At 41.3% G+C, this 22,060-nt stretch overlaps 1 protein-coding gene and 1 pseudogene across 3 annotated transcripts in view; both read left to right on the plus strand.

The window, feature by feature from the left end:
* LOC147031718 (C-X-C chemokine receptor type 1-like) overlaps positions 1-22,060 on the plus strand; it is an 81,601-nt gene that overhangs the window by 31,070 nt on the left and 28,471 nt on the right. The window contains exons 1-2 of one of the 3 annotated variants that reach the window (XM_085852553.1): positions 9,919-10,002; positions 21,832-21,992. The gene's annotated coding sequence lies outside the window, so the exon portion shown is untranslated. Of the gene's footprint in view, positions 1-9,918; positions 10,003-21,831; positions 21,993-22,060 lie in introns of those variants that run through there. The other 2 variants (XM_085852562.1, XM_085852571.1) reach the window with 2 other exon arrangements.
* Positions 13,376-15,817, plus strand: LOC147031719 (uncharacterized; annotated as a pseudogene).

The raw sequence follows: 22,060 nt of genomic DNA on the forward strand, positions 1-22,060 counted from the left end.
TATGCATTTACCCCAAACTTCAGAATTGGTATGTGATTGATTATTGAGCTGAGCACAATTTTATAACACTGAGATTCCATGTTACAATGTCGTTTATAAACATGTTAAACTGAACTGGCTCCATTTTTTGTGCATGTCCATGTTATGAGGTTAAACCATCATGAAAACAAGAAAAAGAGCAATCAGAGATTGCAGACCCTCACCAGGACTTGTTTTGTGTGGTGTTTGTGTAGTTTTGTGTGGTGTATTTTGTGTGATGTTTGTGTACTGGTGTGTTACGTAATTAATAATAGACATAACTACAACTGCTACTCTATAACTACTAGCAGTGATGACCGGGTACCAAGATGTCCCACTTTGATGCAACCCTGCATTGATCGGACACTTGACCCTGACCAATGATTTTTTTATCATTATTCAATTGAATTCAGAATTGAATTAAAATAAATTAAATCCAAATCATATGGAAAACCAAACACTGTAGGTACTGCATTGGAAACATCAGAAGTAATCAGAAAAAGTAAAAAGCAAAGATGAAGTCATCAGGAGTAACATGGATAGGATTCCTGTTTCAGCTGCTACTCCTCTTCCCTCAAACCCATGCAGGCTTAACCAAGTGAGCCTTATTCATAAAAAATAAATAAAAAAGAACCCAGATGAAAAAATTAAATAATTCTGGGTGCCAGATTTAAAACATGTATTCCCCATCACCACTAGATCATAATTGTGAAGTTTCATGTCGATCGATGAAGCGGTTCAAGATAAATAATTGTTTAAAGATTTTTGTTCAATTCAATATGGTTTCCAGACCAAGTGACCTCTCAATTATTCATGAACACTGCTTGGGGAACATATGTTGAAATTTCCCTTTGATCTGTCCAGCCGTTCTGGGGAAAAATATTTTTTAAAGGTTTCAGGGTAAATCCAATATGGCTGCCAAACCATGTGACCCATGACGTTGTCGGTGGGAACATTTTGTTCGTTATGGATAGACAGTCACAGCTGTAAAGTTTCGACTTGATCTGTTCAGCCGTTTCAGAGAAGAGGTTTTTGAAGGTTTTTTTTTTGAAAAATAAAAAATGGCTGCCGAACCACATGGCCGATGACATCATCAATTTTTTTTTCGACCACTTTATCTCAAGATGACCCTCAAAATGTTCATAATAATTGGATGTAGCATTCTTTGTATGCAATTATGACGTCACAATGAAGGCACCTGTGACGTCATTTAAAAAAATTGCACATTCCACATGAGGAGTACTTGCCGTGTGCCAAGTTTAAATGTTTTCCATGGTGCAGTTTCAGAGATAGAGTTCCAAAATTTTTCCTTTTTCCAACAGGGCGGCCACACCACATGACCTATGACATCATAATTAGCATTAAAACATTCTGCATGAGTAGTTAATCGGATGGTGAAAATTTCGTTTCAATCTGATAAGCGGATGCAAAGAAAAACTGTACTCACGTTCTGTGCGGCCGAAGTTGACGTTTCAGCCCTAACACTTCGTCAGAGCAAAAGCGAAAGACATTGGAGCAGGGGTTGATAAAATAAGATGTAAACCATCGTGCACCGTAAATTTAATGATCACTCGGTGTGCCTCCCATCACTTTGTTGACAGGTTCAATCAAAACACAGAATGTTGTATTTCACAAACATATTGCATGTCGATATGTGAGTGTCAATGAGGATGTAAAATGAAGTAAAACACTTGAAAAATGTATTTTATAACATGTTGTTGTTGCTGTTTTTTGCAGGTGTATTCACGTTTTTTCACGCGACTTTTGATTTTCCCTGATGAATCACGAACTGCCAGGAACCTATCCCCCTTTTTCCCCATTGAAACAATACCCCGACATTTGTGGTATCGACATTCACAGCATTTTCCAGGAACGTATCCCCTGTGAATGCACACGTGAAGCGAAAAGCGGGGTTAATCAATTGGTTCATGTCCGTCTGTCCATCTTTTCAGTTTATGATCATCATTTTATGATCGACAACAACTTATTTAAATCAAATGTTATATTTTTAACACTAATCACAACATGAATAGGAAGACAAGTTTACTGTTTTACCATACTTTGGTTTTGAAGTTGTCCTGATTGCGCAAGCACAGAGAGGAGTAAGATTTTTATTTTTTTTTACTCTGTCTGCCTGGCAGTCAAACAAAACTGAAAATCATTCCAAACAGGACATTTACTGTTTTTAAGGACGTTATAAAGGACAAAAACAACTGGCACAAATAACTAATGTAATGTGTTAGATAGGGTGATGTCATAGACAATGTGGTAAATGGCAGAAAAACCCAGAATTAATTTATTTATACACCTTTAAACCTCTTTAAACCTTTATTTAGATAGAATTATAAACTTGAACACTGGATAACACAAATTGCCTTCATAATGCTTCCAAGAACCATGCTATATGTCGATTGATAGCATGACAGGGCATACAGAGATGTGTCCAGTTAGCTAGCGTTTGACAATCTAGCGGTTCCTTATCAACAGCTTTGAATGGACTTGGTAACTAAACACACCCCAGTATCATTACATGGTGAAGAAGAGGCCACCAATATGTATGGTGACAATTGGCACTGCGTTCTATGGTGATTAATAAAGCCTCCATCTCCTAAACTGCAACTCAACGTCGTGTTATTACAGTGTATTATTCATGAGTAAGGTATATGAGACTGTTTCAGTAGCGCTAAACTTCAGGATTATTTTGTAAACGATCTTTAAAATCATTATCTTATTAAAATTGAAGTATTGAAGGATCCCGACATTCATGGTTATGCTATTCACGGACCCCGTGTAGTTGCGGTTTATAAAATGTGACCTGTTTCTACATCTGCGGCCCTGTGTTTCGCATATTCACAGTTTTTTTCGTGTATTCGTAGTTTTTCTGACCTGCTTCTACATTTGCAGCCCTGTGCCTCACGTATTCGCGGTTTTTCACGGGTGTATTCATGTTTTTTCACGCGATTTTTGATTTTCCCTGATGAATCATGAACCGCCGGGAACCTATCCCCCTTTATCCCATTGAAACGATACCCCAACATTCGTGGATTCAACATTCACAGCATTTTTCAGGAACGTATCACCCGTGAATGTCGGGGTCCGGCAGTATATATTTCAACACTGCGTGGGGTATCATGTTTTATGAACTCTCTATTTGTTGTTGTTGTTTGTGTGCTCTTTCTGTGTACTATTATATTTTTACCCTTGCCAGAGGAAAGAGTAATGCATTTGGGTCCATTTGTTATCTTGCCAAAAAGAAGTTTTTGCAAGATATGTTAGTCAGCTTGTATGTTTTTTTTTTAATTTTTATTTTTTTAATTTTTTTTTTTGTTTGTCTGTAATCACGTATAAAAAAATCTGCAGAGCAGAGTTATCATTGTAAATTTTTGTAACTTCGCATAGCAGAGGGCTATAGAGGTCCCTTTCAGTGCACAAAATTTTGAAGGTCAAGGTCAAAGATCAAGGTCACTTTGTCGCAAATCAGGGGAGTCGACGAAACCCTTATTTTTTGAGTAATTTTGATCGGATCGGCTTCAAACTTCATGGGAATATAATTCATGGTCTGGCGCTCAGCTGATTAATTTTTGGTGGCGATTGGCCTTGACCTTCATGGTTAGCGCCTAAGGTCAAACATATTTGACCCCAAGGTCAAATTTTCAAGTTTTAGGAACCATATCGTGTAGTACCTCATATTGAACACCTCGATGAGTGCTTTCTAGATATGTCAAGCTTGAGACATTATGATGTCATTTGGTGACGTTATGAGGCAAACGCATATTTTTCATGGTTACTCTGTAGAACGATTCTCATCGGAATCTCTCATAGGCAGATATTCCTCAAGGAGTCAGTCGCTCCTGGTGGATAGCAGCTCTGTTCACCTCAGTGTGACCTTAAAGAAGTCACACGTGGTCACCTTTTGGCAAGATATGGGTCACCCTGCGGGTGACTGGTTTATTTGTTTGTTTGTCTGTCTGTCTGTTTAGTTTTTTGTCTGTCCACACAGAATGTGAGTGTGTATTAATTATTTTTAGACCCTTCAGACCCCTAAGACCCTGTGAAGACCCCGAAGACTCTTAGCAAGTGTTGTAATTTCCCATCCCATGATGTTTATCTCTGTTTGTCAAAGTTGGGAATTTGGAATCAGAAAAAGCATCCACACCCACACCATCCCCTCAGAGCTTCATGTCCTCCCTTTCTGCATTCCTCTCAATGCTTCACCCTCACCACACCCCTAAATGCTTCCACCTCATCCAACCCTCTAAAACCTTCCCACACACCCCACACTCTCAAACTTTCACCCACACACCACACACTCAAACCTTCCCCCGCACGCCCAAATACAAACCTTCCCCCCAACTGCCTACATACTCAAACGTTTCTCTGCCACCAACATAAACAAACCTTCCCATGCACACCACACACTCAAACCTCCCCCCCGCACCCCCAAACACACACCTTCCCCCACTGCCTACATACTCAAACGTTTCTCTGCAACTCACACAAACAAACCTTCCCATGCACCCCACACCCCCAAACACAAACCTTCCCCCACTGCCTACATACTCAAACGTTTCTCTGCAACCCACACAAACAAACTTTCCCATGCCCCCACATGCTCAAATCTTCCACTGCACTGTATACAATCAAACCTTCCCCCTCACCCAACACTATCCCCCAAAGCCTCACCTTTCCCCCACAAAGCCTCCCTTCCATCCTACACCATCCCAACGTCTGCTCCCCCTATCTCTAACTGTCTGGACCTCAAATATCTGAGGTTTCTGCTCTAATCTGAAACCTCTCTCAATCCAGTCTGCTGCCAATAAACCAGACATCATCCGTTTAACAGAATCCTTCCTCCCACAGGACATCCCCGGCTCCTTCGTGTCTCTCCCTGGTTATTGTCTCCTCTGATTTGAAAAAGCTGAACCACACCATGGTGGAAGAGTTGCATGTGACATTATTAACTCAATTTCTCACTGTCCATGTACTGATCTTACACCTCCCAACCCCCAGGAGTACCTCTGGCTGTGACTTCTGCTCCGCGCCTACCCCTTGTTCACCTGTGTGTTGTACTGTCCTCCTAACAGTGGCAACTCCATCTAAATCTCTCTCAAACAACATGGACAAACATTTAACCACTCATCCCAACTCTCTCTTCCTCATATGTGGTGATTTCAATTGTCACCGTGCAATTTAATTGTGTGTTGATCCTCTCTCACCACCCATGGCACTTCAGCAAAGGACTTCTATGACACCACAGAACTAACTCAATCTGTGAACTTTCCAACCTGGATTTCTCCAAATGGCAAATTCTCCCTTCTGGATGTGACTAACTTTCCTGCAAATGTCTCTTGCTCTTCCTCTGCTCCAATTGGTTCATCTTATCATATGGTTGTGAAAGTCAATATCTCTCTGGCTATTCTCAGAGAACTGCCTCAACACCGGCGAGTCTGGCATTTCACTCAAACAGATTGGCGAGGACTGCAAGTAGCCATCTCGTTTTTATTACTGATATCCCATATCGACTGACCCTGATGTTAACTCAGACTGGGAATTTTTCCACAGAAAGCTTTTTTTTTTTTTTTCTCTCTCTCTCTCTCTCTCTCTCTCTCTCTCTCTCTCTCTCTCTCTCTCTCTCTCTCTCTCTCTCTCTCTCTCTCTCTCTCTCTCTCTGTCTCTGTCTCTGTCTCTGTCTCTGTCTCTGTCTCTGTCTCTGTCTCTGTCTCTGTCTCTGTTTCTCTCTCTGTCTCTGTTTCTCTCTCTGTCTCTGTTTCTCTCTCTGTCTCTGTTTCTCTCTCTGTCTCTGTCTCTGTGTCTCTCTCTCTCTCTGCGTCTCTCTCTCTCTCTCTCTCTCTCTCTCTCTCTCTCTCTCTCTCTCTCTCTCTCTCTCTCTCTCTCTCTCTCTCTCTCTCTCTCTCTCTCTCTCTCTCTCTCTCTCTCTCTCTCTCTCTCTCTCTCAGATTAATCCCGTCTCATCTTCAGTTATCCTACCCTTCCTCCAACGCATGGTACACTGAATTCTGTGCTGAGGCAGTTGCTCTGAAACAACTTGCCTTCTCTTCCTGGAAGGCTAATCCGACCAAAGGCAATCTCAGTGCATTCCAAAAATCCACAACAAGTTTGTGTCCCTTCTCCGGAAAGCCAGAAAACAACATCTGTCCAACCTCAATAAGGAACTTTCAAACTCGTCTTCCACCTCTAAAACCTGGTGGCACCTTGTTAGTTTGTCTCTGGTGTATGCTCCATATCCATTCCATTCTTTTCAAATGGCACCACAGCCAACTCCACTCAAGAGAAGGCTGAATGCCACAATTCCTTCCTTCTCCTTCCCTGTCATTACCAACTACTCCTGGATCCTGTGTCGTTTGCACCTGAGAAGGTGGAGAAGTTTATGGCAACCCTCCACTCTGATTCTGCAACGAGGCTAGACGACATCAGCTCACGTGTCCTAAAAACCTGCTTTGCTGCTCTTGCACATCCTCTCTCTGCACTTTTCACCCTATCATTTGCACTAGGTCATCTTTCATCCACTTGGAAATCAGCCAACATCACTACATTACATAAAAAGGTGTAAAAACAGACCCCCTTAACTACAGACCCATCAGATCATGGAATCCATTCTTATTTATTCACATGCAGCCTGGGGTTGCTTGGCTGCATCATTCTCTAGGGGCACTGCTATGCCGCTGATGCAATGTCCCCTGTTACCAAAAATCTGGTACCCATTGACAGTCTGAGAATGACAGTCTGAGAACTCAAGACCACAAGATCTAGCACCAGCCACCTTTACCAGGAAACCAGCACCAGGCTTATGGCATCCATAATTGCAGTTGATATGAAATGTTTCCCTTTTTCAAACAACCTCATCTCAGGTCACCAATTTGGTTTCAGACCAGGTCATTCCACCTTGGACATGCTGTTTCTGTTCACCCAGCAATGGAAGATGGTCCTCAATGTCAGACATGAGATCAGGGCTGTCTCTCTTTACAAAGCTCATGCTTTTGATACAGTCTGGCATCCTGCCTTACTCTCCAAACTTTCTACCTACAGCATCCAAGATCAACTCCACACATGGCATACTGACTTCTTCTACTCTCGTAGCCAACGTGTGGCACTCAATGGAATCCTTTCATCTCCTATCCATGTCAAGGCGGGAGTGCCCCAAGTCGGTGTTCTGGGCCCAGTCCTATTCCTGATCTTCATCAATGATCTCTCTGACTCTCTAAAAAATCCTCTTTATCAATTTGCTGATGAATCCACCCTCTGCCTTGACATCCCTCATACTTTAGACAGGCAGGCTGCAGCCTCATTTCTCTCTTCAGACCTTGGGGAAAATCAAAAGCTGGTCAAACACTCGGAATATGTCTTTCAATCCTGACAAATCTCACACTCTCACAATCTCTCTCTGAAAGGAAAGTCTGGCAACCCCTTCTATTTCCTTCCTGAGCAATCCTCTTGAGGAAGTTCAGTCATTCAAACTCATGGGTCTCACTATCATCCACGATCTTTCTTGGGCAAACCGCATTTCCTTGTTGCCTTCCAAAGCCAGCCGCGGACTGGGCATCCTCCGCCCTACAATGTCCTTCCCTGGCAAACATGAACTCCTATCCATACACAAGGCTTTAATTTGCAGCTTGATGGAGTACTGCTCTCTCCTCTGGGCTGGCTCCTCTGCCTCACATTTTGCGAAGCTTGACAGCATGGAAATCAAGGCCTTTATGATTATTGGAATCTCCCCCGATGAAGTTGAGTCTTTGGGCTTACCACTTCACCATTATAAACAGGTTGGTGGTCTCTCTGTCTTATACCGCCTCATTTCTGGTCTTGCACCCTCTGCTCTTTCTGTGCTTTGTGCCATCCAGGTTTCTGCAGTACTCAATGGTCCACCATCAACCCCCTTCTGATGAAACGACCTAAATCCAGGATCACTGCTCACCTCCACTCATTTGTTCCTCCTTTTTCCCCACCTGTGAAACCATCTTCTACATTCTCTTCAATCTCACTCTTCCCTCCAGGTCTTCAAGACAGCTGTTCACCACCATCTCAGATCGCCCCCAATCCAAAACCATGATCTTTTCTACCCTCTTTAACTCACACCCCAATCCCTCCTTCTTCCAAATTTCCTGCTTTCCCTCCTGAGAGTTCCCTTCTCTATCCATCTTGTCCACCCAATGCATCTCTTGCCCCCCATTCCTCCCTACACGCATTGTTTGTTTGCCTCCCCCTGTCTTAGCCTTTGGCTTTGCTGTTGGTGTCCCCCCCCTCTCTCTCTCTACTGTTTCCTTTTGTCCTGTTGCGTCCTGATATGTTCAGTGTACTAGCACCAGCTCTTCCATGAGCCTCCACGATGTATAGAGAAAAGGAATATAATTTACTTCCATCACCGAAGAGACGGAGCTTCTGTTTTCACCCCTGTCTGTCTGTCTGTCTGTCTGTCTATTTGTCTGCTTGTTTGTTTGTCTGTGAGTAGGATAGCTCAAAAGTTGTGGACAGATTCAGCCGAAATTTGGGGGACAGGTTGGGTGTGTGACAAGAACAAGCCGAATAGATTTTGTTGAAAATCTGGATCCAAAAACTATAATTTTAAAGTGATTCTTCACTATTGAGAGACGCAGCTAAAAATGATTATATCACGATATCTCAAAAAGTTATGGACGGATTCAGACAAAACATGTTGGACAGGTTAGGTACATAGTGTCACAAGGACGAATTGATCCGATTTTGGTGAATATACGAGATTTTATGAAAAAAAATTTAAGTGATTCTTCACCATTGAGAGATGAAGCCAAAAACTTTATACAGTATAGCATGATATTTCACAGTTGTTGACGGATTCGGCCGAAACTTGGTGGATGCGTTGGTGACATGACAAGAACAAGCAGATTAAATTTTGGTTCAGGTCTGGATTCAGATCCGACCTATCAGTGGGATACAAAAAGTAAACAGCTCAGCCTGCTGGGGGGCATGTGCTCTTCCAAGTGCCGTTCTAGTCATGTCAATGTAAAAAAAAAAAACAAGGATCTTTGTTCAGTTCATGGTAAAAGATGAAATTGCTGCAAAATAACAATGTATATAAATGAGAACTTCATCATTGTGAATCTGAATTTTTTTTTAGGTGAGGTAATAGATTTATTGATCATCCATCATGATGAATGTTATTGTCCTGATGCTCTTTATCATGCACCATGATAAAGGGGATCAAGACAGTTATTTGCCTCCATCATGCTGCATGCTCTACATCGAGTGTTGGTTCTGTGGAAGCAGTTTCTTGGCTAAGTTTACAATCCAGGACGGGTCTCCACTTTGTAGGCCCCCCTTGCCTGTATGAAATATGAAAATATGACCAAGACTTTCAACCAGCCTTCCAAAAATGCAATTGCACTTTGGGTTGTTGAAAAGCTGAGTTGTTGCATTATATTAAATTCGGTTATATAAGTAATAAATACTTGCGCAAGAACAGTGAGTACAAAATCGAGATAAATCGCAAAAATATTTTGCTATTAAAATTGCAGCGTCTAGTTTGTTTGATTTACGACCTAAACATGTCCATAGTTTCATCTGCACCTTTAAAATTCATCGTTAATGAGGGGAAATATCCCAAACGTTACTTCATGGTCTGCATGAAAGGGCAAATGCATTGCTTTCTAATGTGAGAGTTTGATAACACTTCAAGCAAGATGGAAAATGACCAAACGACTGGTAAAATTCACACGTTAATATTTCTGTTTTTTGATAGATAGCTAAATCTAAACCAAAAATTTGTTGATAAAGCATGAAGTTTAACCTCTTTCACCACAAGCACACCACAATAAACTCTCTGCTATGCTGTAAGTGTGAACACTTGCACTTTTTAATCATCAACCGCAAGAGCATATCCTGTTGTTTAATGACACTCCCAGAACAAAAAAAAACTCCATCATAAGCTTAGAGCTCAATGCAAGTTTCTCTTTGCGATGTTCGGACATTGCAGGACGTGACCAGATCTATGTAAGTCGATCGAAACAGCCGGAAGATTAAGTGCCTGTGTAAATGTGCTTCCTTGTTGGACATTGATCAGCAAGTCTGGAGCCTAACGTTGAGTTGAAAAATGAAATGTGAGATTGTTTAGTGAAAATGCTGTAAAAGGAATAAATATCAAGATTTAGTCTAAATTATTGTGGACAAATGTTTTAAAATTTCTATCTGATGGCGCTTATTTAATTTTTTTAATATATACATATCAGGCCAAAGAGTTACTGTACTTGAAAAATATTATTAGTTGTCATTGTAAAATTGTCACTGTACAATGGTTGAGGAAATACTGTACCGTTTGTGAATATTTTAAGGTAATGTAGACTCATATTCTATTCTAAATCTGCCACAAGTGTATTATGCAACTATACAAGTCCAAGTGATGGACCATGAAAAGTTGTCCACAATAGATGGGTTATTAAAATTATAAACATATCTTAATCTTCACTAACTTTTTCTAAAACACAGTACTTTTAAACATTGTGCATCTGTGAAATAAATTATTATATGTGATTATCAAAAAGTTAATGCTGTTCACTTGTATGTGTTTTGCGATTAGCATTGTAGGTCAACAGGTGATATTCTTGTACCTTTGACGAGAGCACATTTTGATGAAGATGTAAAAATTTGATGTGGAAATTGAATGCCAAGGAAATGTGAGGTCCACTATTAAGTCTTTGGAATATATCTGCACAATAAATAGACATATTAATGTCTGAATGATTACCTGAACATGTTGATGAGCTCAGAAGTCAAGGAGAGACAGCCAGAGGAGAATACATCGAGGCAGATAATCAGATAGAGCACAAGGAGCCAAGCACCAGTGAGCCAGGAGGAAGGATGATATAAACAAGAGTGAGAATTGCTTTGCAATGCATGTCCCCTACAGATGTGATTTTTTTTAAAGTCCAAAAAGGGTGTATACTGTATATGTCTGTGAAAAGTTGATGAAACGCCATGAAACTTGAACTTTTTCTGTAACTTATCATAATAAGGCTGTGTACCAAGTTTCAGTTGAATATGTTAAATGGTATTGGAAAAAATGTCTGAAAAACCACAAATGCGACGGACAGACAGACAGACAGACAGACAGACAGACAGACAGACAGAAAGACGGACGGAAAGACGGACGGAAAGACGGACAGAAAGACGGACGGAAAGACGGACAGATGGAGAACAAACCTATAGTCCCCTCCAGTGAAACTGGTAGGGGGCTATTAAAGGCAAAACAAACAGGAGCTGCAATGAATGGCCCCTACCGGTCCCAATGAATGGTCAGAAGATTAACAAAAAAAAAAAAACTTTTGCATCACGCACGCTCCAGCCAATACCGCAACTAATATGTAGAAGAAGAAACCCTATGACGCACCACGTTTGGGTCTATTCGGCAAAATAAAAGGAAAAGCAATTTTCATTAACTGATATCTTTTGAAGACTAGAAACCAATAAAGACAACAAGGTTAACAAACCGGAGATAAAAATTAGTTTGCTTATCTCTCCAACCACTTATCCACTTGGTCAACCAAGATATTCCAGTTTTGTATTTTTTATTAATTTTCTGAAATTTGTTTAATTTGATTTTCACTTGGAAGTTGTGGGTTACGGTGTGTAAATAAATGTGGAGAAAGTCTATTTTAATGTAGTTTAATTCCAGGCTATTAGTCAACAAAAGGAGAAAATTTTGAAAGGAGATGTCGACTTTCTATCAGCACTATTTTTAAATATATATATATATATATATATATATATATATATATATATATATATATATATATATATATATATATATATATATCATCTCGTCTCATCTTTGCTCTTCGGGCCAAGTGACCCAGAAGGCTGCAGTGCGTATTCTCCAGTCTGCCCTGTTTGTGGCTATCTATCTGCCTGGCTTCATCCCATGATCTCTATCCTATCTCTTTTCTTTATTTTTCCACTGTTCTCCTCCAGGTTGTTCTAGGAAGTCCCACTTTCCTTCGGGTATATCCACTTAGTGTGTTGTGTGTGTGTGTGTGTATATATATATATATATATATATATATATATATATATATATATATATATATATATATATATATATATATATATATATATATATATGTATATATATATATATATATATATATATATATATATATACATACATACATACATATATCTTCTTCTTCTTCTTCTTTTGACTGCTCCCGTTAGGGGTCGCCATAGCGGATCATCCGTATGATCCGCATAGTGATTTGGCACATGTTTTACGCCGGATGCCCTTCCTGACGCAACCCTGGTCGCCTCTTACGACACAGGGATATGGTACACCTATTTTAACCGGGGTATACACCGGCCCAGTATACTGGTACTCATTTTGCCGACCTCGGAAGGATGACAGGTTGAGTCAACCCCCTGGTGTATTAATTCAGTGGCCCAACGGGGCTTGAACTCAGGACCTTTTGGATCCCAAGCCGCTGCCCTAACCACTGCGCCAACACCAGGCTCAGTAAAGAGAATGATATGTTATGCTTAATGACCAAACATGCACACACAAACAAACTCATGTAAGTACAGTTGTACATAGAACGACACAACAGAGTTTTGAATGTAATCCATCGGCACATCTGGACAGGGCAAAACCAAGGAAAAGCTAACATTTTTTCCAGTCAAGGTTTTCTCAGTGGATTCATTATCCTGAACCCATACCATTTGATATTAGCTTGGGGGCCACCCAGAATTTTGCCTCAAATTCAAGATGGTGGCTTTACCTTTAGGAATTTTGCCTAACAATTTTTTTGTTTTTTTTTTTTGCCTAACAAAAGAATTTTGCCTAACAAATTACCTTTAGGAGATTTATACTGCCTCGTAGTGTTTCCTGTCAAGGTTTTTTCAGTGGTTCTGTCATCCTGAACATATATCCTTTGAGATTAGCTTGGGAGCCACCCAGGAGTTGGCCTAAAATCCAAGATGGCTGCCAAAAATCAAAATGGCTGCAAAAATTAAATTAATTAGGTTTATACTGCCTTATAGTTTTTCCTGTCAAATTTTTCTCAGCAGTTCCGGCATACTGGACCTATAGCCTTTAAAATTAGCTTGAGGGCCACCCAGGATTTGACATAAAATCCAAGATAGCTGCCAAAATGGCCGTCAAAGTCATCTTAATTATATTCAAACTAGCTCTTAGGTTTTCCTGTCAAAGTTTTCTCAGTGGTTCCACCATTCCAAACCTGCGTCCTTTGTTATTAGCTTGGAGTGCACCCAGGATTTGACCTCAAATGCAAGATGGCCACGAAAAACCAAAATGGCTACCAAAATTACCTCAAAATTGATATTTCGTCTTATTTGTCCCCCAGAATGTTCCGTTCTCAGAAAGCAGGGTTTAGGGGCTGTGCAATAACTATGGGACCTGGGAGGGAGACATTTCTGGATGGTGTGCCATTGTCTTGTGAGCCCTTCTCTACAATCCATGAGGATTTGATAACTGAGACCACAATCAACCGAGAAGTGAAGGTCAGAGGTGGTCCAATGCAAGGCGGATACAGTACCAATGAGAGCACAACAGACACATTCGTCAAGACGAGTCATATCATGGCTAAGATCAGAGCTACACTGAAGGAAAGGCTAAATATCATCACCTCCTCAGCCCACAAGGAGACCACAATAGCGGCCCGAATACACCATGAAAATATAGTTCATAATCTCGTACTTCAGCTTGACAAATACTTCGACCCATTCCTGAATGGTCCCGCTCATCATACGAAGACTGGTGTGGAAATTGATTGTGATGTTGTAAGGGGATTGATGTCATCTGCAGAAGCTGGAGAACAGAAATATAAATAATTTGTTGACTTGAGACTCAAAGCCAGTGGGGAAGAACGAGTCGATTTCTTTGACAAGATTACCAAGCTCAAGATCAAAACCGGGATGGAGAAGGCCAAGAAAGACCCAAAAGTTGTTAATATCCTGAAAGAAGACAGACAGGCCTTCGGGTTACTGGTAGGCAAAGCAACATCTCCAGAAGAGGCGCATTCATATCCCTTGACTACTGTCCCACTAGCTCTAGCCACACCAGAGAGAGATTTGGGACAAGGTTCAAAAGCAGCATTGAGGAACTACCACGTAGAAGAGTCTGAATCAGTCCGTGAGAACCCGCCACATGAAGGAAATTGGCTTATAGATGGAATGGCTGCTGTGAAATCTGTTCCTGCTCAGCAAACTTGGGGAAAATATGCAGCAGCCCTGTTGAAATTTTGCTTGCCAGCAAGTGACTCCAAACCGCAGCAACTGGGAATCATATTTGATTCATACAGTACAGCCACAACGAAGGAGCTCGCTCAACATCGCCGTGGCACACCTGGAAGAAGAACTCACATCACAAGCTCTGAACAGGACATGCCTAAAGGGAAAAATTTGGACTCGTTTCTGCGAAACTCAGAAAATAAGACAGAACCGATTCGATTTCTTGTCGATTACAACAAGATCGATGCTGTGAGATCCAAGCTGAAAGTTCCACTAACTGTGACAGAGGAAGATAATACCTGGTTAATAACGCAACTCAAAATCGAGATGCTTGACTCCTGCAACTACCACGAAGCTGACACCAGACTCATCCTCCATGCATCCAAGTTAACAGATCCTGTAATTGTCAGGGTGACAGATACAGATGTGTTTGTTCTCCTGACCTATGCTTATTCTGTCATTAAACCATTACAAGACTGGATGATGAAGATTGACCATGAGAGGTATGTTAGCGTCAAAGCTCTAACTAATCGATTTGGTGACGAAATGTGTCAAGCACTTCCTGCCTATCACAGCATTACAGGGTGTGATACAACCTCTTTTCCATTTGGTGTTGGTAAAGTAAAACCACTGAAGAAGACGAAGAAACTGGGAAAGTTCCAACTCCTCTCGCAACTTGGCACATCGCGCACTTCAGTTGAAGACATCGCCGATGCTAAGACCTTCTTTAGAACCTGGATGTATGCTGGAAGTGAACATGAAGAGTATGTGAGAACAAGGATCAGAATGTAGGCAAAACAGAAAGTGAAATCCAGTTCAAGTATCTTGCCAGATGAGAGTAGCACCAATGAACACCTCAAGAGGAGCAATTTACAAGCTTTCATCTGGTATCAATGTCTGAAACAAGATATTGAGTATCCTTCCATCAAACACAGAGGTTGGGAATAAACGGAAGATGGTATTCAGCCAATATGGTTCACCTACTCCCAATTCCCACCAAGCCTTTCAGTGATGAGCAGCAGAAGAAGGTTAACACCAGGTAAATATACATTTATTTATGGTAAAGCTACGCAAGGTTTCCATTTGCTGTTTCAGACTTGTTGTTTGTCATTTAGTAATACAATTCACAGCCTTATATTATCGAAATCAATTTGACAAAGCATTCAAATCATTTCCGATCATACAGGTGACATTAATTATGATGCAGACACAGAAGATACGAGAGACAAGGCCCAGCCCCCAAAGAAGAAGAGAAGAATGAGACCCAGCCATAGTGAGGACAAAGGAGACAACAGCACAGAAGGGGACGAGAGTACTGGAAGTGACAGCGACAGCATTGAAGAGCAGTCGGCTACCTCTTCTGGCAGTATTTAAGCAGACCACTCAAGTGACTCACAGACGGACAGTGACTTCTATCTTAATTATGTGTTTGCATCGCCCATTTTGTTGGTGAATTGAACTGTAGGATGACCATAAAATGCGGTTAATATTATCTCAATTTACATTTTGTGGCCTGTTTTGAGTGAGAATGTCATATTTACAAGTCATGATAATAAAGCTCAGTTGAGTATTCCAGACCCCAAAATCAATTTCCGGTACCATCATAAACCCCATATTAGGACAAAAAGTTAATTTAACAGGAAAAGAGAACCCTTATTAATTCAATTTCGAGGTAATTTTGGCGGCCATTTTGGTCTTTCGTGGCCATCTTGCATTTGAGGTCAAATCCTGGGTGCCCTCCAAGCTAATAACAAAGAACAGAGGTTTGGAATGGCGGAACCACTGAGAAAACTTTGATAGGAAAACCTAAGAGGTAGTTTGTTTGAATATAATTCAGATGATTTTGACGGCCATTTTGGCAGCTATCTTGGATTTGAGGTCAAATCCTGGGTGGCCCTCAAGCTAATTTTAAAGGCTATAGGTCCAGTAAGCTGGAACTGCTGAGAAAAATGTGACAGGAAAAACTATAAGGCAGTATAAACCTAATTAATTTAATTTTGGCAGCCATTTTGATTTTTTTTGGCGGCCATCTTGGATTTTAGGCCAAATCCTGGGTGGCTCCCAAGCTAATCTCAAAGGATATATGTTCAGGATGACAGAACCACTGAAAAAAATCTTGACAGGAAACACTGAGGCAGTATAAATCTCCTAAAGGTAATTTTGGTGGTAATTTTGGATTTTGGCCACCATCTTGAATTTGAGGCAAAATTCTGGGTGGCCCCCAAGCTAATATCAAATGGTATGGGTTCAGGATGATGAATCCACTGAGAAAACCTTGACTGGAAAAATGTAAGTTTTAACTTGGGTTTGCCCTGTCTAAAGGCGCTGTCACACCTTGACGATTTCGCCGGCAATGGCAACGTATAAAAATGTATGTAAAACGTTGGCGTACGCTGAAATTTTGATGTTTTTTAAAAAAGTTTTCGTCGTATTCATAACATATTAGTAACGGGCACAGAACGTTTCGTTGCCTTATAGATAACTTATACCAACGAATACTTAGCCTGTTGTCGGTGTTCATAACCTATGCCCAACGATAGTTTAACTTTGGCATAGCGCGCTGCACGTATCGCCGACGAACTCGCGGCGTAGCCTGTTAAAAACCTGCCGCACGCCAATTTAAATCGTAACCGCCTGAGAATTGGAAGCGTCAACATCGCAGTCACACCTTGACGATTTAGCCAGCATATGCCGACCTATGAAAAATGTGTCTAAAACGCTGGCACACGTCGAATACGGTATGGGTAAGTTGTGTATACGTTAAGAGCACGCTGAAAAACGATGAAGTACGCTGTCATATTTCGTGGTACGTCTCGTACGTCGTGAAATTTCAAGCATGCTGAAAATTCTATGACGTATTCCACGTATGGCTCACACGTTCCGCTACGCTGGGAATAAGTTATAGGCACGATATGCGATCCTTGGCACACGTCGACACAAGTTCCTTGTAAGAACTCATAAGTCGAAACACGTCGAGGTAATGTTTAGCATACCCGAAACTTATTTTCTCTGTCAAGGTACATTTTCTTTTTTTATTCTTGGCTCCGTGAAGGCACGTGATGAAATATCTGAAGTTGTTGTTGTTGTTTTTTTTTTATTTTTTTTTTAGTCTATCACGAAATTTAAAATATATTCGGACAATTGCTTTTAAGTTTCGACGTTGACGTGACAATATCCTCAAACAGAAAATATTCACAGAGGAGGAACTAAGAATAAGACATGAGCAAACTGAAGAGGCAATCGGACGTGACGTAACGGCACGTGACGAAATATCAGAAGTTATTGTTGTTGTTTTTTTTTGTTGTTTTTTTTTTTAAACGCTGCCAATACGACATTATAAGAGAGCTGTAAATTAGAAACACGTTCAGAAAGTTCTGTGTTCATCCGGAAGACGTCAATCAAATACGTCTACATATGTCAATATGCGTTGGAGGTACGTTACACATCGGTTCAAAGCACGTTACTCATAGGTTAGAAATAAGTTTTGGGTACGCTAAGCATTACCTCGACGTGTTTCGACTTATGATTAACTTACAAGTAACATGCCTCGACATGTGTCAACGATCGTGTAACGTGCCTCGACGTGTGTCAACTATCGCATAACGTGCCTCAACGTGTGTCAACGATCGTGTAACGTGCCTACAACACGTTACTCATAGGTTATAAATCAGTTTCGGGTACGCTAAACATTACCTCGACGTGTTTCGACTTATGAGTAACTTACAAGTAACATGCCTCGACGTGTGTCAACGATCGCATAACGTGCCTCAACGTGTGTCAACGATCGCATAACGTGCCTCAACGTGTGTCAACGATCGTGTAACGTGCCTACAACACGTTACTCATAGGTTATAAATAAGTTTCGGGTACGCTAATCATTACCTCGACGTGTTTCGACTTATGAGTAACTTACAAGTAACGTGTGTCAATGATCGCATAACGTGCCGACAACTTATGGCCAGCGTAGAGGAACGTGAGTCATACACTGGCATACGTCGTAAAATTTCAAGCATGCTAAAATTTGAGGACAACCGCAAAGTACAACGATGAAAGCCAGCGTACTACGACGTATGGCAGTGTTTTTCAGCGTGCTCTTAACGGATACAAACTTACCCATAACGTATTCGACGTGTGCCGGCGTTTTAGCCCAATTTTGCATACGTCAGGCATACGTTGGCTAAATCGTCAATACAAGGTGTGACAGGGCCTTAATCTGCGAAAGCTTTGATGTCCCAGTTCCAGAAAATTTGTGGCAACATGAACCAAAAGTAATCACTGAAAACATGGAAGTACCCCTCATTTACAACCTAATGATCCTATTGAGCATAAACATCAAAAGCAAAGTGTTGCGACCACATATCATACTTAGGTACAAAAAAGAGAAGAAGGCATTGCTGACTGAGGTATTAAAACCAGTGATTTTGGACTAAACGATGCAGAAATCAAGAAAATTACCAAACACCAAGACCTCAAGAATGAAGTGAGAAGATCCTGGAAGCTGAAGAATGCCAAAGTTGTCCCAGTGATAGCTGGACCTACAGGATTGATCAATCCTACAGGATTGATGACAAAGAACCTCACAGAGATATTAAACATAGGTGGAACACCCCTGGGTGCTCACCTGGTAGTGGCTGGGTAAGATAACCAGGCAACCACTGGTTGGCATGGATGACACACAAAATATATAATGGAAAAGAAAGTAAATACCTATGGATTTTTTTTTTTAATGCCTTGAACAAGCTTTGGTACATCATGGGTGATGAAGGTTGTGGTAAAGTTTCATTGAAATCGAATGTATAGTTTCAGAGAAGTTGAAGTATTTGTGGATGGACAGATGGATGGATGAAGTGCCATCCCATAAGCTCCCCGGAACTATGTTTCAGGTGAGCTAAAAACCATCCCTGGGAATATTACGACAAACAAACTACAGTTGGAAGCTGTCTTGGGCTCAGTGACAATCCTGAAGGGAGCCCATGGCACAAAACTTTGAGTATAAAAAAATTGACAGCTTGATCCATGAATCATGACCCCTTTCCAAAATTAAGGTGGATACTTTGAGCCCACCCTGAGAGGACTCCATTCTACATTCTGAAACTCACATATGGAGATACCAATCAACGACACACACACACACACACACACACACACACACACACACACACACACACACACACACACACACACACACACACACACACACACACACACACTTTGAGACCTGGGGAGCATTCAAAACCAACAGCTCATACAAGCAGCGACCTTTGCACATCCTGGGTTGGCTCTGAATCTGATTCGTACATACTCCAGTCCCCTCAACAGAGAAGATATGGTGGGGGACTAGGGGAGGGTTGGAATCGAGAGATAGAGGGATGGAGAGAGAGGGAGGGAAGAGGAAAGGGGAGGGGAGAGGGGTGGAGTCAGAGAGAAAGAGAGGGAAAGAGGGAGAGGGGTGGGAGAGTGGGTAGGGGTGAGAGGGAGAGGGGTGAAGTATTCTGGCAGATGTGTTGGCCAGTTTATCATCCATCCGAGAGAGGACACACACATTGATGAATCACTCTGCCTGTGAAACACCAGGTTGAGAGTTTATAGCTGGGTCGGGATTCAAACCCAGGCTGCACAGAGTAAGCATGTGTACCTCTCAGCTTTCCCGCCGTGGTGTGGCGATTCATTACTTCACAACTGAAAATATTTTTTTCTCATTGTGATTATATAATGTATTTGCCTTCCTGCCTCTGGTATAGAAATGCAGTGTTGCAATTGAAACTTAAAGAACATGCCAAGTGGCTTCCCCACGCAATGCACAAAACAGTTGAAGAAATTTTAAAACGCGAAACGTTTAATTTTTATTTGTATTTATTTATACCAAATTGACAGGTCATACTATAATGGAAGAACAAAAACGGGAATTGTCATGGAAAATAAAATTTCACATTTTAAGCAAGCTGGCCAATGCCTGTTGCACCGCAGAACAACACGTGGCCAACGCAAGTGAGTAGCTATGAACTTTGTTCAAGTCGATCGACATACAGTATTCAGTGACAGTGTGAATATTGTGGAGCACTTGCCAAGTGGCTTAAACACTCCAATGAAACAGCTCGCTTGGCACATGATTAGCAATCACTAAACCGTCGTATTAAACTACACCTCGCCGGAGATACCCAAAATGTCAAATATGTCCGATTTGGACAAATGAACACTTGTTAGGAGTCGGAATTGCTTGTAGGTTCAATTCTGGAGCTTAAATTTTGTCATTCTGCTAAGTTTAAGAGTTTCTCGAGGTTATCGCATGTGCGGAAATGAAATAAAGCCACGAACGCTGCCGTCTCCAGGCTTTTATAAGCATTGAAATTTCACATAAGTTGATCAACATTGCTATGATGAACAGGCATTCGATAATATGAGTGAGAAAAGTGAGAAAAAAAACTTTATCATTAAGAAATTGTTGTGGCCTCTTCCAAGTCAAGGTGTGGTTGAGCAGGCCAAAAAACATGGCAGTTTCAGACCCCAGCAAGGTTACCTAGGAAACGTTTTAAGACCCCATAGAGAGCAGTGACCGAGGATAAAAATAAATAAGGCCGTTAATTATTTTCAAAAGGGGTGTTTTAATGAACCCAAACATCCTGTTTTCACTCTTGCACTTCCTTGGAGTTTTCTTAGTTTGCATGCAAAGTTTCAGACTGCTCAGTTTCATGGTTTTGCAGTTAGGGAGGAGGCACACACACTGACACATTCACACACACACACACACACACACACACACACACACACACACACACACACACACACACACACACACACACACACACACACACACACACACACACACACACTGGCATTTATTATTATAATTGCAAACTGTGGTGTCTGTCCGTGCGTTCATCTGTCTCCCTTTTATGGCGGCCGCTTCCTGTGCTGTGTTGGAAAAGCTCAACATTTACATTTGAAATGATGGGTAACAGGCATGAATAATGTTGATGCCAAATTTTATTGAGCATGCAGGATATTTTGCACTCTTTTTAAACAAATTGAATCTCCGCCGCCCAATGTTGCACCACCATTTTGCGGTGTGTGGTGTACGTAGTTCAGAGCTTTGGTTCTGAGTGAAATGAAGAGTGCAACACAATTAACCTTTTTAAAGTCCATGAAATAATTTAAATTGATAGATCAACTTAAACTTTTCTCGTCACTAGGTACGGGAACTTTTCCTCGTCATTTATAAACACGAGTATGCGAAACACTGGATACAAAGAAAGGAAAACAAGAGAATGGTTTCTGTCTGTGAGTTGCTTACACTAAATGTCAGCGAATAAGAAAATAAAATGTCTACAGATGGAGGCATCTGTATGTTTATAGGAAGTGGATTTTTGGACTTTGTCGCACAGTTCACACAAACCCTAGGTGACCAATTATTGAGGGTCAATTGGAGTTGGCAAGATGCTATAATTAACTCACGTCAACTCAGGTCAGGCCAGATCAGATCAGGTGAGTCCAGATAAGACCTGTAACTTGCTACAGGTAACATGTAAACCCATAATAACCTGTTCATGGTCGAGTGTCGGCGACTAAACTGTCTCCTCCCATCAGGTCCCACTGGTGTGGAGGGTGTATGGACATGGACAGCAAGCAGGACTAAAGACAAAACCTGTCAAAGGGTAGAGGAGCTTCTTGTGAGCCAAAGGCTATCCAATCGGGTGCCGTACTGCGTCTGCGGACATCCTTCTGCAGTGGACTACCTTTCCTAGGAGGTTGGTGGCAGAATTTGTACTCCGACCCCCATAAAACACTTCATTCTGCAAAAACACACCAAGAGGTG

Source organism: Eptatretus burgeri, chromosome 2 (assembly GCF_056783735.1).
Source record: "Eptatretus burgeri isolate ZD-2024b chromosome 2, Ebu_testis_v1, whole genome shotgun sequence".
Taxonomy (NCBI): Eukaryota; Metazoa; Chordata; class Myxini; order Myxiniformes; family Myxinidae; genus Eptatretus; species Eptatretus burgeri.